At 39.1% G+C, this 15,661-nt stretch overlaps 1 pseudogene; it reads left to right on the top strand.

Moving 5' to 3' along the window:
• Positions 1-6,203: 6,203 nt before the first annotated feature.
• Positions 6,204-7,164, top strand: LOC123786343 (olfactory receptor 4K14-like; annotated as a pseudogene).
• Positions 7,165-15,661: the final 8,497 nt, after the last annotated feature.

Here is a 15,661-nt window from a genome sequence, read left to right as displayed (position 1 = left end):
CCGCATAGCAGCCCGAGCAATGTCCCTCACCAGAGCAGACTTCTAAAAGTTCCGATTTTTGCTCCACTGCTACATCACTTGCTGGTAGCTGGCTGATGGGGTTTCCTCCCACTGTGGTCTGTCTTCCCATGAATCTCCTCGGATTCACTTCTCCACACCTAATACCTTGCAGAAAGTGGTCGCTTTTCTATTCCTAGAGTTGCAGCTATTTTCTCTGATCTCCAGTTGAGTTCACAGATGTTCAGATGGTTTGATAGCTATCTACCTTCTTCCTGGGACCAGACGAAATTAAGGTCTCCTACTCCTCTGTCATCTGCGACTCTCTCCAAGTAACTGGAATTTAAATAAAAACTTGAAAAAAAATCTTCAGGAAATCCTATTGGCTGCAGTTTCAGAATATATCTGGAGTCCGACTACTTCTGTCTTCCAGGGTACATTTGTGGAATGAGCCATCGTCACAGCTGGCCTGAATTAGTGAACTTGCTGCTTACCTGGCCTCCTAGCCTCCATCCTTGCCTTTTCCAACAGGAGCAGTTAGGGCCGTCCTAACGCCTGACCTCTACTCCAAGCTCACACTCAGCACCTCACTCAGAAGGGAAGGCCATGTGCTGGTAGTGTCTACAGGGCCCTACAGGATTTATGCACCACCCACAATCGCTTATCATCCCAACCACTTTCCACCTTATTCCACTTTAGTCACAGGAGTTGCGTGAACATTGTCAGGCAGCAGCCACCTAAGTGCCTCTGCACTGGCTGTTCTCTCCGTGTTTGGCTTTCCCCAGATGTACACATGGACGCTCCCATGTCCTCCTCTAAGTCTTTGGTCAGAAGTCACCCTCTCAACGAGACCTATTCTTAACATCCTATTTCACATGAAAACTCTGGCATTCCCACTATCTCTTACCCTGCTTGATTTTTTCCTTAGACTTATTATAAATTACCATTTTGTTTGTGTTCAGTTGTCTGCATTTTCTGTGAGAATGTAAGTACCCTGAGGAAGACAATTATGGTCGATTTCATTCACCAGTGCATCGGAGAATGGGCACTACACGTATAGCTTGGTGTCCCCCCCCCCTTTTTGTTTAAAGAAAACACCATGGACCTTTCTTAATATATTGAAATGTGCATTGAAAATATTATTTTTCTTGTCATTATTTTCTACCACAGTGATCTACTTTAATTCATTTTTAGTATTGTGGCAGAATTAAATTGTTATAATTTTTTATTTATTAATCCAAACCTCTTAATAGACATCTTTTATCATAGAAATACTAAGTCAAGATCTATTGGCAGTTTTCAAGGAGCCTGATTTATATTTCCAAAGTGTCTATCAAAAATTTATGCTGATTTACATTCTTTTTTTTTTAAAGATTTTATTTATTTTATTTGTTTGAGAGGGAGAGAGAGCATGAGCAGGGGTGAGGGGGAGAGCGGCAAAGAGAATCCCAAGCAGACTCCTGGCTGAGTGCAGAGCCCAACTTGGGGCATGGTCTCATGACCCTGAGATCATGACTTGAGCCAAAACCAGGAGTCTGACACTTAACCAACTGAGCCACCCAGGTGCCCCCTGATACATATTCTTATTAACAGTGAGGGAAGCAGCATTCCACAGCTTAAGAATATAGATTCTGGAGCCCATGCACCTGGGTTAGAACATCGACTCTGCCACTGACAGTGTGTGTGTCCAAACACATAGCCTCAGTCTCCTTATTTATAAACTGGTAATGATGGTGTTTCTCTTATTAGACTGTTGTGAGGATTAATTGAAAGAATCAATCTGGGGTGCCTGGGTGGCTCAGTCATTAAGTGTCTGCCTTTGGCTCAGGGCATGATCCCGGGGTCCTGAGATCGAACCCCACATCGGGCCCCACCGCTGGGAGCCTGCTTCTTCCTCTCCCACTCCCCCTGCTTGTATTCCCTCTCTTGCTGGCTGTCTCTCTCTCTGTCAAATAATTAAATAAAATCTGAAAGAAAGAAAGAAAGAAAGAAAGAAAGAAAGAAAGAAAGAAAGAAAGAAAGAAAGAAGACTCAACCTGACATAGTCCTGGCATAGAGAGAGATGTCAAGTGTTATTTAAATTTAAATTGCTATTTTTATTATGAAATTATCCATTTTCATAAGACCTGACCACGAGTCTGATGTATTGATTCCAAATCTGAAATGTGAATAAAGTATGCCTTGTTAAGTTTTGTTTAGTGAGGTCAATTTTTAATGTTTATTGGCCTATTAGACCTCTTCCTTTTAAAAATTAATTTTCTTAAGTTCTTTCCTCTTCTTTCTCTTCAAGTTTCTCTCACTTACTGATTTATAAATACTTCTTCTGTGTTAAGGATATTAGGGCTATGTCATCAGGGCTAAAATAACCACACTGGAACTTTGTGTGGATTAGGAAAAAGTGCTTCCAAGGGGCAAACCCAGGCCTGGTTAGGACATATTGTTTGTTGGATGGGTGGGGCACAGGCTGGATGTCAGCCTCCATAGACCCTTTGGCCAATACTTAAAGTCTACACAACTCTATGTAGTGACTTTGGGGTCACAAGATTGGAAATACAGTTAACAAGTTTGTACTTCGATTTAAATTCTATTGTGATGCTTCCTAAAATACAAAGATTTTTTTAAATTTTACATATTTTTGTATATTTTGCTTTCTGAATTCTTCTATTACTGACTTTATATTTACGGTATCAGTCAGGGATTTCGGGTAAAAGAAAGGGAAGGAGAGAGAGACAGAGACAGACATAAAGAGAGAGAGAGAGAGACAGAGACAGAGTGACAGACAAAAAGATGGAGAGAGAGAGAAAGAAGGAGAGATTTATTACAAGGAATGGCTTATATGTTTTAAAGAGCCTAGCAAGTTCAGAATCTAAATCTATGATGTGGACTGGAAGGCTAGAGTTTCAGAAGGGTTGATGGTGCAGATGAAATTCAAAGACAATCTCCTAGAGTTCTGTCTTGCTTGGGAAGGCTGGTCTTTTTCTTCTATTCAGGCCTTCAACTGATTGGGTAAGGCCCACCCACCTCCTGGAGGGAAACCTGTTTACTCGGAGTTCGTCAATTTCAATGGTAATTTCATTCAACAACATTCCCCCAGATTGACACATAATATTAATCATCATGTTTAGGAAATCTTTTCCTAACTCCAAATCAAACATTGACTCTGTTGGTTATCAGAAGCTTCTCAGCAATTCTTGGCTTTACCTAGTATGTTGGTATCCACATAATGACTGTATATCAAAAACAAATGACATTGATGCATATAGGTTACTTCTACAATTTTTATTCAGCAATTATTCTTTGTGTGTTTTCAAAAGAGAAAAAAACTTAGAAAAGTTTTGTGATTCCTTTTAAGAGAAATACAATTATTTAAGCCAATATAAAACATGAGACTTTTTACTATACTTAGATGCTGTCTTGTCAGTGAAATCCCTTATAAATTGGGTTGTACTTATACACCTAATATGGAATTGAATGCCATGTGAATTGTTGTAAATGTGATTATCATTCATTGGAAAATTCTAAGATTTTTGTAATCAGCATACAACCATCAGCAAAAGAAACCTGAATTAACCTCAAATGATTTGGGGAGGTAGGTGAGATGACAATTATAAGTGGTGTGCAAAGTAACCCAGATACTAGGAGATTTCATTATTCATGAACATATAAATCTGGAGAAAGCAAATATTTTGGCACATATAAATCTGATGTTCCAAAGTACTATGCTTGATCAAAGTTACATAAAATAATGTGCAAGGTTGGCAGATTTTCAGTATATTTTTAAAATGTAACTTGTTAATTTTATTATCTAAAGGAGAGGCACATTTTACAGTCTATTAACTGGATAAGGGTACACATTATTCTGCTTAAACTATTAAAATAACTGTACCTGTGTTTATAGAACCTGATGTCTTTAAAATCTTTCTTCTTTTGTCACTCGGGGAAATTAACCTGACTTATTAGCAAAAATTTCCACTTGAATATATTCCCAAGCTCCATTATGGTAATTGGCTATCAATGTCCCATCTTTAAGGAATTCTTTATTTGATGGGAGAGAGGATATAGATATTTATATCTAAGGTCCAAAGAAGACTCAAATCTGAACTTCTCTAGCTTCTTAAAGTGATGCTTTTCTGTAATTATTTTCCAGGATGAGGAGGAAGAGAAAAAGATTATTAAATCCTCTATAGAATAAAAAATTTGTATGTCTTCGAAAGTTCCATTGAAGGATAGTAGATTTGAAATACAAGTTGAGGGGTCAGCAGCACCAGCAGTGACCATCTAACGCCAGGTTAGTAAATAGCCTTTGATAGACATCTGGTGAATGTATGTCCAAACATAGAGGTCAACCAGAGACTAATTCATCCCATTATTTTTTACTTTAAAATTGTTGGAGGAAATAATATTAGCTTGTCAGTTAAAATCAAATTTTGTCATTGTTGTATCTGTTTCCTAAGTAGCATTTGTAGGTATACAAAATCAACCTCCTTGTTTCTGATTATAAACTTAACATTTAACAATCTTTAAAATGCCTTAGTAAATGATAGTGTTCTCTGAAATCAGAGCCCTATGTAAGTTCATTTATTCCACTTATTTCAGCATCCATTTTCAAAAGTGTTTTATTGATATATCATTTACATACTTTAAAGTCCACTCAATTCCAGGGTACAATCCAATGGCTTTTAGTATATTTACAGAGTTGGTCAACCATCACCAGTATCTGATTTCAGAGCATCTTTAATTTAAAACATTTCTTTATTTTTGTTTCCCAAGTTTTCCATTTGGGAAATCTCTAGAAAACACTAAATGAAAGCCAGTTATGTTTTAGGTTTACATGTGAAAATTCTCATGGCCATAGAACATAAATATATCAATAAAAGAATGGCCGTTGTGGTCTGTAATATGTATGCTAGTTTGTGTCAGGGTCATCTAACTAAACTGGTTTAAGAGATCCTGAATTGTGAAGATTTCCGTCTTGTCCACAGCAGTGTTTAACAGTAAGATACATAATCCCATTCTAAAGAGGGGTAGCACCTCTTCCTAAAAAGTCCTGCAATTAAATCTTTTAATATAATCCAGTTAGAAAACTTCAAGATGAACAAAAGAATCTGAGTTCCTGTTATCCTTACAAAAACCTGGTGGAGACTGGTGCTATTTGAGTGGACTAAAACAGATACAATAACCATGAATTCCTCTAGATTTTTTAATTCTATCACTCTATCATGTTCACATCATTAGAATATTTCAGATCTGGAATGTGTAACTTTAGCTCCCTGTGAGAAGCCTTGCCAAACGATTATTTCATGTTATAGTCTTCAATTTTGTAAAGGGCCAACATAATACAAGTTCATGCAAAGGACAGTTCTGCATCTTTTGTGAAATCACTCATGAAGAATTCTGTTCAATATCTTTATAAAAACGTTTATACAATATCTTCCTCCTAGTGAGAGGACTGGGGTACCACCTCATTTCTCATGATAAACTGATAGTGAGACCTATCCATCGCATCTCAGTTCTTCTGGAAGTTCAGAACTATGTTTTTAATCAAATGCTGAACTTATCGGTACTCATGTATACTGTGAAAGCTACCCCCCCCAAATTATTGCATAGTCTTATGCTCTGGCCCTTGTCAAAAGATCTTGAAAAATATTTCTTTCATTGAAGCCATTCTTAAATCCTGTCGTAAGTCATCAGTTTATACACAATAAATCTACAAATGAATTGGATCATTGGCTTTTTAATCCCAAACCCAATTGATTAATAGAGATGACAAGAGCAGTAATAAAATGTGGGATTTGGAGAACTGTATGAACCCTAGGTTAATTGATTTATTTCCCTTTATACTGAGTGCTTTATTAACTGAATGAGAATGGGAAACTGTCAGTGTTACATAGACCTGGTCTGAATGAGTGAGCTTGTGAGTGAGCAAATGAATATGGAAGGAGGAGGTGGTTCCACTACTACCAGGAGAAGTCCCTGAAGGAGTCTGGATTGTCAAGATTTCAAAGCAAGCATTGTGGAGATGGCTGCACCAGCAGCCTTAACGTGGGAGAACCTCAAACTCTATTGCTGGGCTTGGCTTTAATTGTTCTTGTATTTTATACTATGTCTTACAAATTAAGATTATATTCAGATAAAGTTTAGGTGATCACTTTCATGTGTCTGGTAGTTGACAGGCCCTTTCATGTCCACCTCTTTTCTTTATATAGATTCAGAACTGTCTGAAACTGGAGATAATGGAGTTGCAGAATTATTCCTTGGTGTCAGAATTTGTGTTGTATGAACTCTGCACTTCACAACATCTCCAGCATTTTTTCTTTATATTTTTCTCTGGAATCTATGTGGCCACTGTGCTGGGTAACCTCATCATTGTGGTCTCTGTGATTTCTGACCCCCACACTTGCACTCCTCTCCTATGTACTTCCCGCTGGGAAATCTATCTTTCTTAGACATATGGCTCACCTCATTTGCCACCCCCAAGATGATCAGGAACTTTCTTAGTGATTGAAAGCTCATCTCCTTTGGAGGATGCATGGCTCAAATCTTCTTCTTGCACTTTATTGGTGGGGCTGAGATGGTACTTCTGGTTTCCATGGCCTATGACAGATATGTGGCTATATGCAAACCTTTGCATCACATGACCATGATGAGCCGGCAGACTTGCATGGGGATGGTGTTGGTTCCATGGGTCACTGGATTTGTGCACTCCATCAGTCAAGTAGCCTTTACTGTGAATTTACCTTACTGTGGCCCCTATGAGGTGGACAGCTTCTTCTGTGACCTTCCTCTCATGATCAAGCTTGCCTGATGGACACCTATGTCTTGGGTATACTTATGATCTCAGACAGTGGGTGGCTCTCCATGAGCTGTTTTCTGCTCCTCTTGGTCTCTTGTACTGCTATCCTCATCACTGTCTGACAGCGTGCTGCTGGTGGGGTAGCCAAAGCACTCTCTACTTGCCCTGCACACATCATGGTAGTCACGCTCTTCTTTGGGCCCTGCATTTTCATTTATGTGTGGCCTTTCAATCGCTTCTCTGTGGACAAGCTCCTGTCTGTGTTTTACACCATTTTTACTCCACTCTTGAACCCCCTTATCTACACATTGAGAAATAAAGAGATGAAAACAGCTCTGAAGAAACTGTGTAACCAACATGTGACTTCTTACTGAATTCCAGCTTTCTACAAACCTACATGTTCTTACTCATTCAGGGGATATCATTTCTCTCATAAGATTTCTGCTTAAAGATTTCATTCTGATGTTTTATGGATGTAATTCATATTGTGTTATATTACAGAGAAATAGTTGTGGATAATAAAAAAAATCATGTATATAGTTTTATGCTATATAATTTCATACTTCAAACAAAATTTTACAACTTTATAGTATCACTACCTTATAATGTAAGATTTATATTACACTATAATAATTATTATAATTGTATTATGTCATTTTATATTATAAATGTAATTTATAAGTATAATATAACTGCATTGTAACATAATTTAGTATAATCACATAGTAATTACTATGCGATATAACTTTATGTAAACAGACATACATGTACATACACATTCAACCCCACACATTCACTTTGGAATGGACTTTCAATTTTCCTTCTCTCTTTGTTAAACCAGATTTCTCTTCCTAGTTTATTTTGTCTACAATATTTATAGAAAGTGATTTTAATTTCCTAATCATAGTTTAGTATAGCAAGAGCTGTCATTTTGTAAGCATTCAGGACAGGAGACATTCAGCAGAAGTAAGCTAGTGTGAGAATAAAATGCTCTATGATTCTTTCTCATGGTTGTGAAAGCCCAAGAGGAGGAAAAAGACACTATTTCAAGATCCTATTGATTTAAAAAGTATACTTTTTCTTGGGAATTATGTGTGTATTATGCTTAAACTTTCAATTCAATTGTGAAATTCAATTACAGAAGTTAATTTTCACACGGGGAATCAGTATTTTATGGCTCAATATTTCATGGTGTAAATTAAGCTATTGTGTTACTATTTAAAATGCATTGGATTAAGAAATTAATAAATTTTAACCCACAGACTATAAATAAACTCGACATCTACATTGTATCTTACCGAGTTGATTCTGTCCCTTGTGGCGTCATCTATTAGCAAGTGTGTTTGAGTACCACAGTGTCAGATTTTACGCTGAGTTTTTAAATGTCTTTGGATCCTGAAAAAGACAATCATAAGCAACAGTTGACTTCTGTATTAACTAAACTAATGTCAAAGAATTCAATGAATTTTCTTGTATGTTGATTCCAAAACATCAAACGAAAGGAGAGAAATGGGCAATGATTGGATTACTTGAGTAACTGGATGAAACTTCCAATAATTTTGGACAATGTTTTCAATAAGGAGAAGCATGTTCCTGGGTACTTCTGGCTTTCCTTATGCCTGTAATCTCATACATCTTCATAGACACTAAAAACACAGATTGAAAACTGCCTTGGTAAAAATTTCTCAGGAATCTTCTTGCTTGCCACTGTAGTAATACTGTGTTTTGATTTTATGGACTTTGGACTTGTCAAATTTTATGACCAATTACACCCATATATGTGAACAATTAAGGAGCTTAAAAGCTCCACTCTATTTTCACTGCAGCATTATTTACAATAGCCAAGATATGGAAGTACCCCTGGGTCTAAGGGTGGATGAATGGAAATACAGAATATTAATCAGCCATTAAAAAAGAATGAAATGTTACCCTTTAGACAAAATGGCTAGACCTAGAGGGTATTATGGTAAATGAAATAAGTCAGACAGAGAAAGACAAGTACCTTATAATTTCACTTATATGTGAAGTGTAAAAAAAACAAAAGAAACAAAGTAAAGAGAAACAGACTTACAAATCTAGAGAACAAACTGGTGGTTCTCAGATGGGAGCAGGATGGAGGTGGGCAAAGTAGGAGAAGGATATTAAGAAATACAAACTTCCAGTTATAAAATTAATAAATCAGGGATTTGATGCATAGCAAATATAGTCAATAATACAGTAATAACTTTGTAAGTTGACACTAACTAGACTTTCTGAGGGGATCATTTTATAAAGTATAAAAATATTGAATCACTCTGATGTATACCTGAAACTAATAGAGAATATTGTATGTCAATTATACTTCAATTAGAACAAACAAAGAGTGGGTACAAAAATACCTTTTAGGAAGATGATACCTTACTCTTCTCTTAAATTGTTTAAGAGAGCAAAAGAAGGCTTAAAATATGAAGGTTAAAAGTTGTATTTTTATAAGCATGCTAGAATACATTGAAATAAAAAAGGAGGAAAATATATTGTTTCTTTATAACAGGTTAAATCCTGTTATAAATGAACATCATTTCTATGGGAGTCTATTGCATGTTTTCCTCTTAATGCCTTTATTTTAAAATTTTGTGGGGACTTTTGAATTTCCCTCTGAACAAATGGGAAAAAAGTGTTGGGCATCCCGACCCCTCTCCCCCGCCCTCCAGCCCAATAAGGCCCGGCTGGGAGGGCATTTCTGCTGCCTCTGAAATCTTGAAATAAACCTCAAAAGAAACAGCATCAAGAGTCAATATTGAGCTAAGGCAGGGAGCGTGCCCCAGAAACCCGTCTGCGGAGCATCACTGTGCACCGCCCCAGGCGTGCTGAACATGCAAGGGCTCCAGGCTGCGGTGGAGCCTGGGCAGGAGAAGCGCAGGCACAGCAGGGAGTTTGGGCGGGCACCACAGGGGCTGCTGGGAGGGCTGCCAACAAACAACGTGGTGCGGCGCTGGCTTGGTTTCCTGCAGGCCTCTGTGCTTGCCGTCTCCTGCTCCACCGGGCTGGGGCAGCTGGTGGTGTCCAGAGGGCCTCGGGCAGGGTGTACCACTGGTGGAGCACATGCTGGAGCAAGCCTGGCTGCCTGTGTGAGACCTCGGGTGGGTGTGGACTCCTTGAAGGGCGGCGAGGCCTTCCTGAGGAACATGGGTGTGCTTGCCGGCGGGGACTCCCGCAAGGCATGGCCTGCTTCCTGTTGAGGACTCCGGAGATGTCACCAGCCACTCGTTAGGGACACTGGATCAACATCAGGTAGGTGGGACATCAGCGCGCCGGGGTAGAGGCGGCGCCGGGTCGTGGAGAAGATCGGGATCACATCTTAGTTCGGGGTCTGGTTGTGGAAGATCGTGGTCCCTGGGTTCTCCTCGTGCAGTGTCCCCTCTTTGTTTGCTGTTCCTGCAAGGCATGCCCTTGACGGCCCCCCATAATGGCCGGTCTTGAGTGTTCTCTGGATAGGCTTCTGGTATAGCCCCCCCTTCAACCGGCCATGTAGTTGGGGCCTGTATTGTGGTGATCTTTTCACAATAGATATGTGTAGGGAATGAGTAATTTGTATTCCCGAACTTTGTCCCAAGCTTGGGCAACCATGTGTCAGCAACATGGCAGTGATTTCAGAGTTGTGTGGGTCAGACGGCAGTTGTGGTCAGTCTGGTCCCAAAAATGACTGGGGAAATAAGTTGTGGTTATTCAGTGTGGGGGTGACTAGTACTGCTTATAGGTCGTCCTAATTAAAAATCCAAAATTGAGGGCTTCCAGAGAGTTCCTGAGAACAAGATTCAGAGAAGGAGCCAGTCTTTTAGTGTCTTCTATTTCAATTGAGACTGCATTCTTTTGGTAGAAGCCTCCTAGCGTCGTCATTTCAGATTCTGCAGTGCTTCCATAGTGCCTATAACATGGGAGGGGGGGATATAGAAAAGAGAATTGAAAAGGAAATCTATGTGACTTAGGATTAATTTCTTTAGTTTTTATTGGTGTAATACTGATTTTTGACTTGGTAGACTTTAGACATAGCCATTTTAATCAAGATATGTCTAATACTCTTTATACATTTGTTTATTCAATTCATAAATGTCAAGCACCTGCCGTATTTTGGATTACATGAACAGAGTTAGTAGTGGACATAGAGTATTTAAGAACACACATTGTCTTTGTAGTGGAATAAAAGCAAGGAAAGGGTTATAAAATATGCTGTCAGATGAGAGCTATGATCGAGATAAACATGGTATCTGAGAGGGTAGGAGAGGGAAACTTAATCCAGTCCCCATGGTTAGGGACGGCTTACCTTATTACTTCACTTTTTCTCTGATTTCTGAGGATTCTATATTTGTCCTGTTATTACACACACACACACACACACACACACACACACACACGCACAAACACACACACACACAGCATTTTTAGCTCAGAACCAGTCCTGTAGTAAATGCTGAAATAGATGCTAGATCCCATAAGTGTTTCTGGCTTTTTAGAAGTATCCATGGCTCTTGTCTCATCCCCAGTCTCTGCTCAGCTCTCTGTCTTGTTTTGGCCAGCTCCATGAAATGGATGTGCACTCTTGCACCATCACTTTAGATGCAGAAATCCCTGGATTTTAGTTGTCTGGAGTGGATAAACATGCCTGTTTGAGTTGTTAGTGAAACTTGAGTGAGCAAAGTCACCGGTTTTCTCCAGCCATGGGCTTTTGTAGGGAATTTGTCATTGTCAGTTCCCAGGGGGCTATAGATTGTATTTTAGGTTTTTATTTAAATTCTGGTTAGTTGGGGTGCCTGGGTGGCTCAGTGCATTAATCATCTGCCTTCAGCTAAGGTCATGATCGCAGGGTCCTGGGATGGAGGCCCAGCTCAGTGGGGAGTCTGCTTCTTCCTCTCCTTCTGCCAGTCCCTCAGGTTGTGTGTTTGCCCTCTCTCTCTCCCCCCCTTAAATAAATAAAAATTTTAAAAATTCCAGTTAGTTAACATACAGTGTAATATTAGTTTCAGGTGTACAATATAGTGATTTGACACTTCCATGCAACAACCAGTGCTCATCACAAGTGCACTCCTTAATTTCCATCATCTATTTAACCCATCCTCCCCAACCACCTCCCCTCTGGTAAGTCTCTTCTCTATAGCTAAGAGTCAGCTTCTCAGTTTGTCCCCCCACTTTCTTTTTTTAAATTCCCTTTGCTCTTTTGTTTTGTTTGTTAAATTCCACCGTAGATTTTTTTTTTTTAAGTAGGCTTCACAATCAGCGTATAGCCCAATGCGGGGCTCGAACCTAAGACTCTGAAATTGAGACCCGAGCTGAAATCAGGAGTCTGACAGTTAACCAACTGAGCCACCCAGGCTTCCCTTGCACCATAGGTTTTTAATAGAGAATCTTCTTTGAATTTTGAGGAAGTGCTTATGAAATGCACCTTCCTATTTTGAAATAAGGTAAACAAAATAGAGCATACATTGTTTTTCAAAGTATAATTTGAAGACTTCCTACATTAAAATCACCTGGGATGCTTTTCAGACTGCAAAGATCCTGAATCCATCATTGCTTTGCTGAACTAGAATTCTGGGAATGCATCACAGAAATGTGCTTTTACAGTAAGCTGCTTCAGGTAATTCTAATTCACAGTCATGACTGAGAACCGCTGGATAATTGTTGACATTATCCATCTGCAGGAATAGTTGTTCTTAAGGCTTGGTTACAAGGATTTGCTTAGGTGAGAAGTCTCTCTTAATTATCCAGGATGCATTCTGAGAAATACATCGTGAGGATATATTAAATCAAAAACTGTGACCTCATAAAATGTGTTGTTTATGGACAGAGAGTCAGTCACTGGGATGTTCCTGTGAAGTTGAAGGCCTCTTAAACATTCTTCTTTACCTGCAGTCATTAAGAGATCAGCTGCTTCCTCTTTTAATTCTCTGTGAGGTATCAATATTTTTTAACATCAATATCTAAATAGCTTTTAAATCAAATTATTTTGTGTAAAGAATCTTTTAATGTAATTTCTAAATTCTGAATTCTCAAAGGGGAGCCCCCAAATTTAAGGATTTCCATTTGAAGTAAAATTCCATTCCTATTCATGGGGAAACTTTTTTTTTTTTAATCTCCTTGATCTTCCTTCAAACCGATCTCAGATGCAGTTTGAAGAAGAAAAGTTTACGGAGACTTTCATAGAAAGAAATGTATGTCCATCCATTGGGCTACCTGGTTTTGCCTCCTTCCTCCATTAGGAGGGCCCAGAGGATCTTGACTAAGGAAGTGACACTTGGGATTCTCTGCTTCTGTTTAAGAAACACTTCCTCCCCAGGTCTGAATATTTGATAAAGAAAATCTACCTTCAAAGTTCCTGGGCCCTGCTCCTGGGCTCCCAGGGAAGCTGTACTTTAACATTTACCAAGATCAAAATGGCTTAACCAGACTTCAGAGCGTAGACTCAGTTTCTGCCCCAGCATACATTGTACATCTGCTTCATTAGCAGATAATCTAAAAGAAACACTTCAAACTAAAGGTCAGAATAAAAATCTCCCTAAGTTCTGATCCCATACCACCAAGGCCTTGCACATATTAAAAGCCTAAGATAAAGTTTATAATTTTCTTTTTTTTTTAATGATTTTTTATTATATTATGTTAGTCACCATACAGTACATCCCCGGTTTCCGATGTAAGGCTCGATGACTCATTAGTTGTGTATAACACCCAGTGCACCATGCAATACATGCCCTCCTTACTACCCATCACCAGTCTATCCCATTCCCCCACCCCCCTCCCCTCTGAGGCCCTCAGTTTGTTTCTCATAGTCCATAGTCTCTCATGTTTCATTCCCCCTTCTGATTACCCCCCTTTCTTTATCACTTTCTTCCCCTACCCATCATCCTAGTTCTTATGTTCCATAGATGAGAGAAATCATATGATAGTTGTCTTTCTCTGCTTGACTTATTTCACTTAGCATTATCTCCTCCAGTGCCGTCCATGTTGTAGCAAATGTTGAGAACTCGTTCTTTCTGATAGCTGAGTAATATTCCATTGTATATATGGACCACAACTTCTTAATCCAGTCATCTGTTGAAGGGCATCTCGGCTCCTTCCACAATTTAACTATTGTGAACATTGCTGCTATGAACATTGGGGTGCATATGGCCCTTCTCTTCACTACGTCTGTATCTTTGGGGTAAACACCCAGTAGTGCAATGGCTGGATCATAGGGTAGCTCAATTTTTAACTTTTTAAGGGACCTCCACACTGTTTTCCAGAGTGGCTGTACCAACTTGCATTCCCACCAACAATGTAGGAGGGATCCCCTTTCTCCACATCCTCTCCAACAATTGTTGTTTCTTGCCTTGTCTATTTTTGCCATTCTAACTGGCATAAGGTGGTATCTCAGTGTGGTTTTGATTTGAATTTCCTTGATGGCTAATGATTTTGAACATTTTTTCATGTGTCTGTTAGCCATTTGTATGTCTTCATTGGAAAAGTGTCTGTTCATATCTTCTGCCCATTTTTTTTTCTTTTTTTTTTTTAAAGATTTTATTTATTCATTCGACAGAGATAGAGACAGCCATCGAGAGAGGGAACACAAGCAGGGGGAGTGGGAGAGGAAGAAGCAGGCTCATAGCAGAGGAGCCTGATGTGGGGCTCGATCCCATAACGCCGGGATCACGCCCTGAGCCGAAGGCAGACGCTTAACTGCTGTGCCACCCAGGTGCCCCTCTGCCCATTTTTGATTTGTTTATTTGTTTCTCGTGTATTGAGTTTGAGAAGTTCTTTGTAGATCTTGGATACCAATCCTTTATCTGTTGTGTCATTTGCAAATATATTCTCCCATTCCGTGGGCTGCCTCTTAGTTTTTCTGACTGTTTCCTTGGCTGTGCAGAAACTTTTAATCTTGATGAAGTCCCATAAATTCATTTTATCTTTTGTTTCTCTTGTCTTTGGGATGTGTCATGAAAAAGGTTGCTTTGACCGATGTCATAGAGGTTGCTGCCTATGTTCTCCTCTAGAATTTTGATGGATTCCTGTCTCAAATCAAGGTCTTTCATCCATTTGGAGTTTATTTTTGTGTATGGGGTGAGATAGTGGTCAAGTTTCATTCTTTTGCATGTAGCTGTCCAATTTTCCCAGCACCATTTATTGAAGAGACTGTCTTTTTCCCACCGGATGTTTTTTCCTGCTTTATCAAATATTAGTTGCCCAAAGAGCTGAGGGTCCATTTCTGGGCTCTCTATTCTGTTCCATTGGTCTATGTGTCTGTTTTTATGCCAGTACCATGCTGTCTTTGTGATCACAGCTTTGTAGTATAGCTCGAAATCCAGCATTGTGATGCCCCTAGCTTTGTTTTTCCTTTTCAACAGTTCCTTGGAGATTCGGGGCCTTTTCTGTTTCCATACAAATTTAAGGACTATTTGTTCCAGTTCTTTGAAAAATGTCCTTGGTATTTTGATTGGGATAGCATTGAAAGTGTAGATTGCTCTGGGTAGCATGGACATTTTAACTATGTTAATTCTTCTGATCCATGAGCATGGAATATCTTTCCATCTTTTTATGTCTTCCTCAATGTCTTTCAAGAGTGATTTATACTTTCTAGAATATAGGTCCTTTACGTCTCTGGTTAAGTTAATTCCAAGGTAACGTATGTTTTTTGGTGCTATTGGAAATGGGATGGATTCCCTAATTTCTCTTTCTTCGTTCTCGTTATTCATGTATAGAAATGCAACTGATTTCTGAGCATTGATTTTGTACCCCGCCACGTTACTGAATTGCTCTATAACTTCTAATAGTTTGGGAGTGGCTGCTTTTGGGTTTTCCATATAGAGTACCATGTCATCTGCGAAGAGAGACATTTTGACTTCTTCTTTGCCGATTTGAATACCTTTG

Source organism: Ursus americanus, chromosome 4, assembly GCF_024610735.1.
Source record: "Ursus americanus isolate L20-20 chromosome 4, mUrsAme1.1.p, whole genome shotgun sequence".
Lineage (NCBI taxonomy): Eukaryota > Metazoa > Chordata > Mammalia > Carnivora > Ursidae > Ursus > Ursus americanus.
This window is presented reverse-complemented; position numbering and strand designations above follow the sequence as displayed.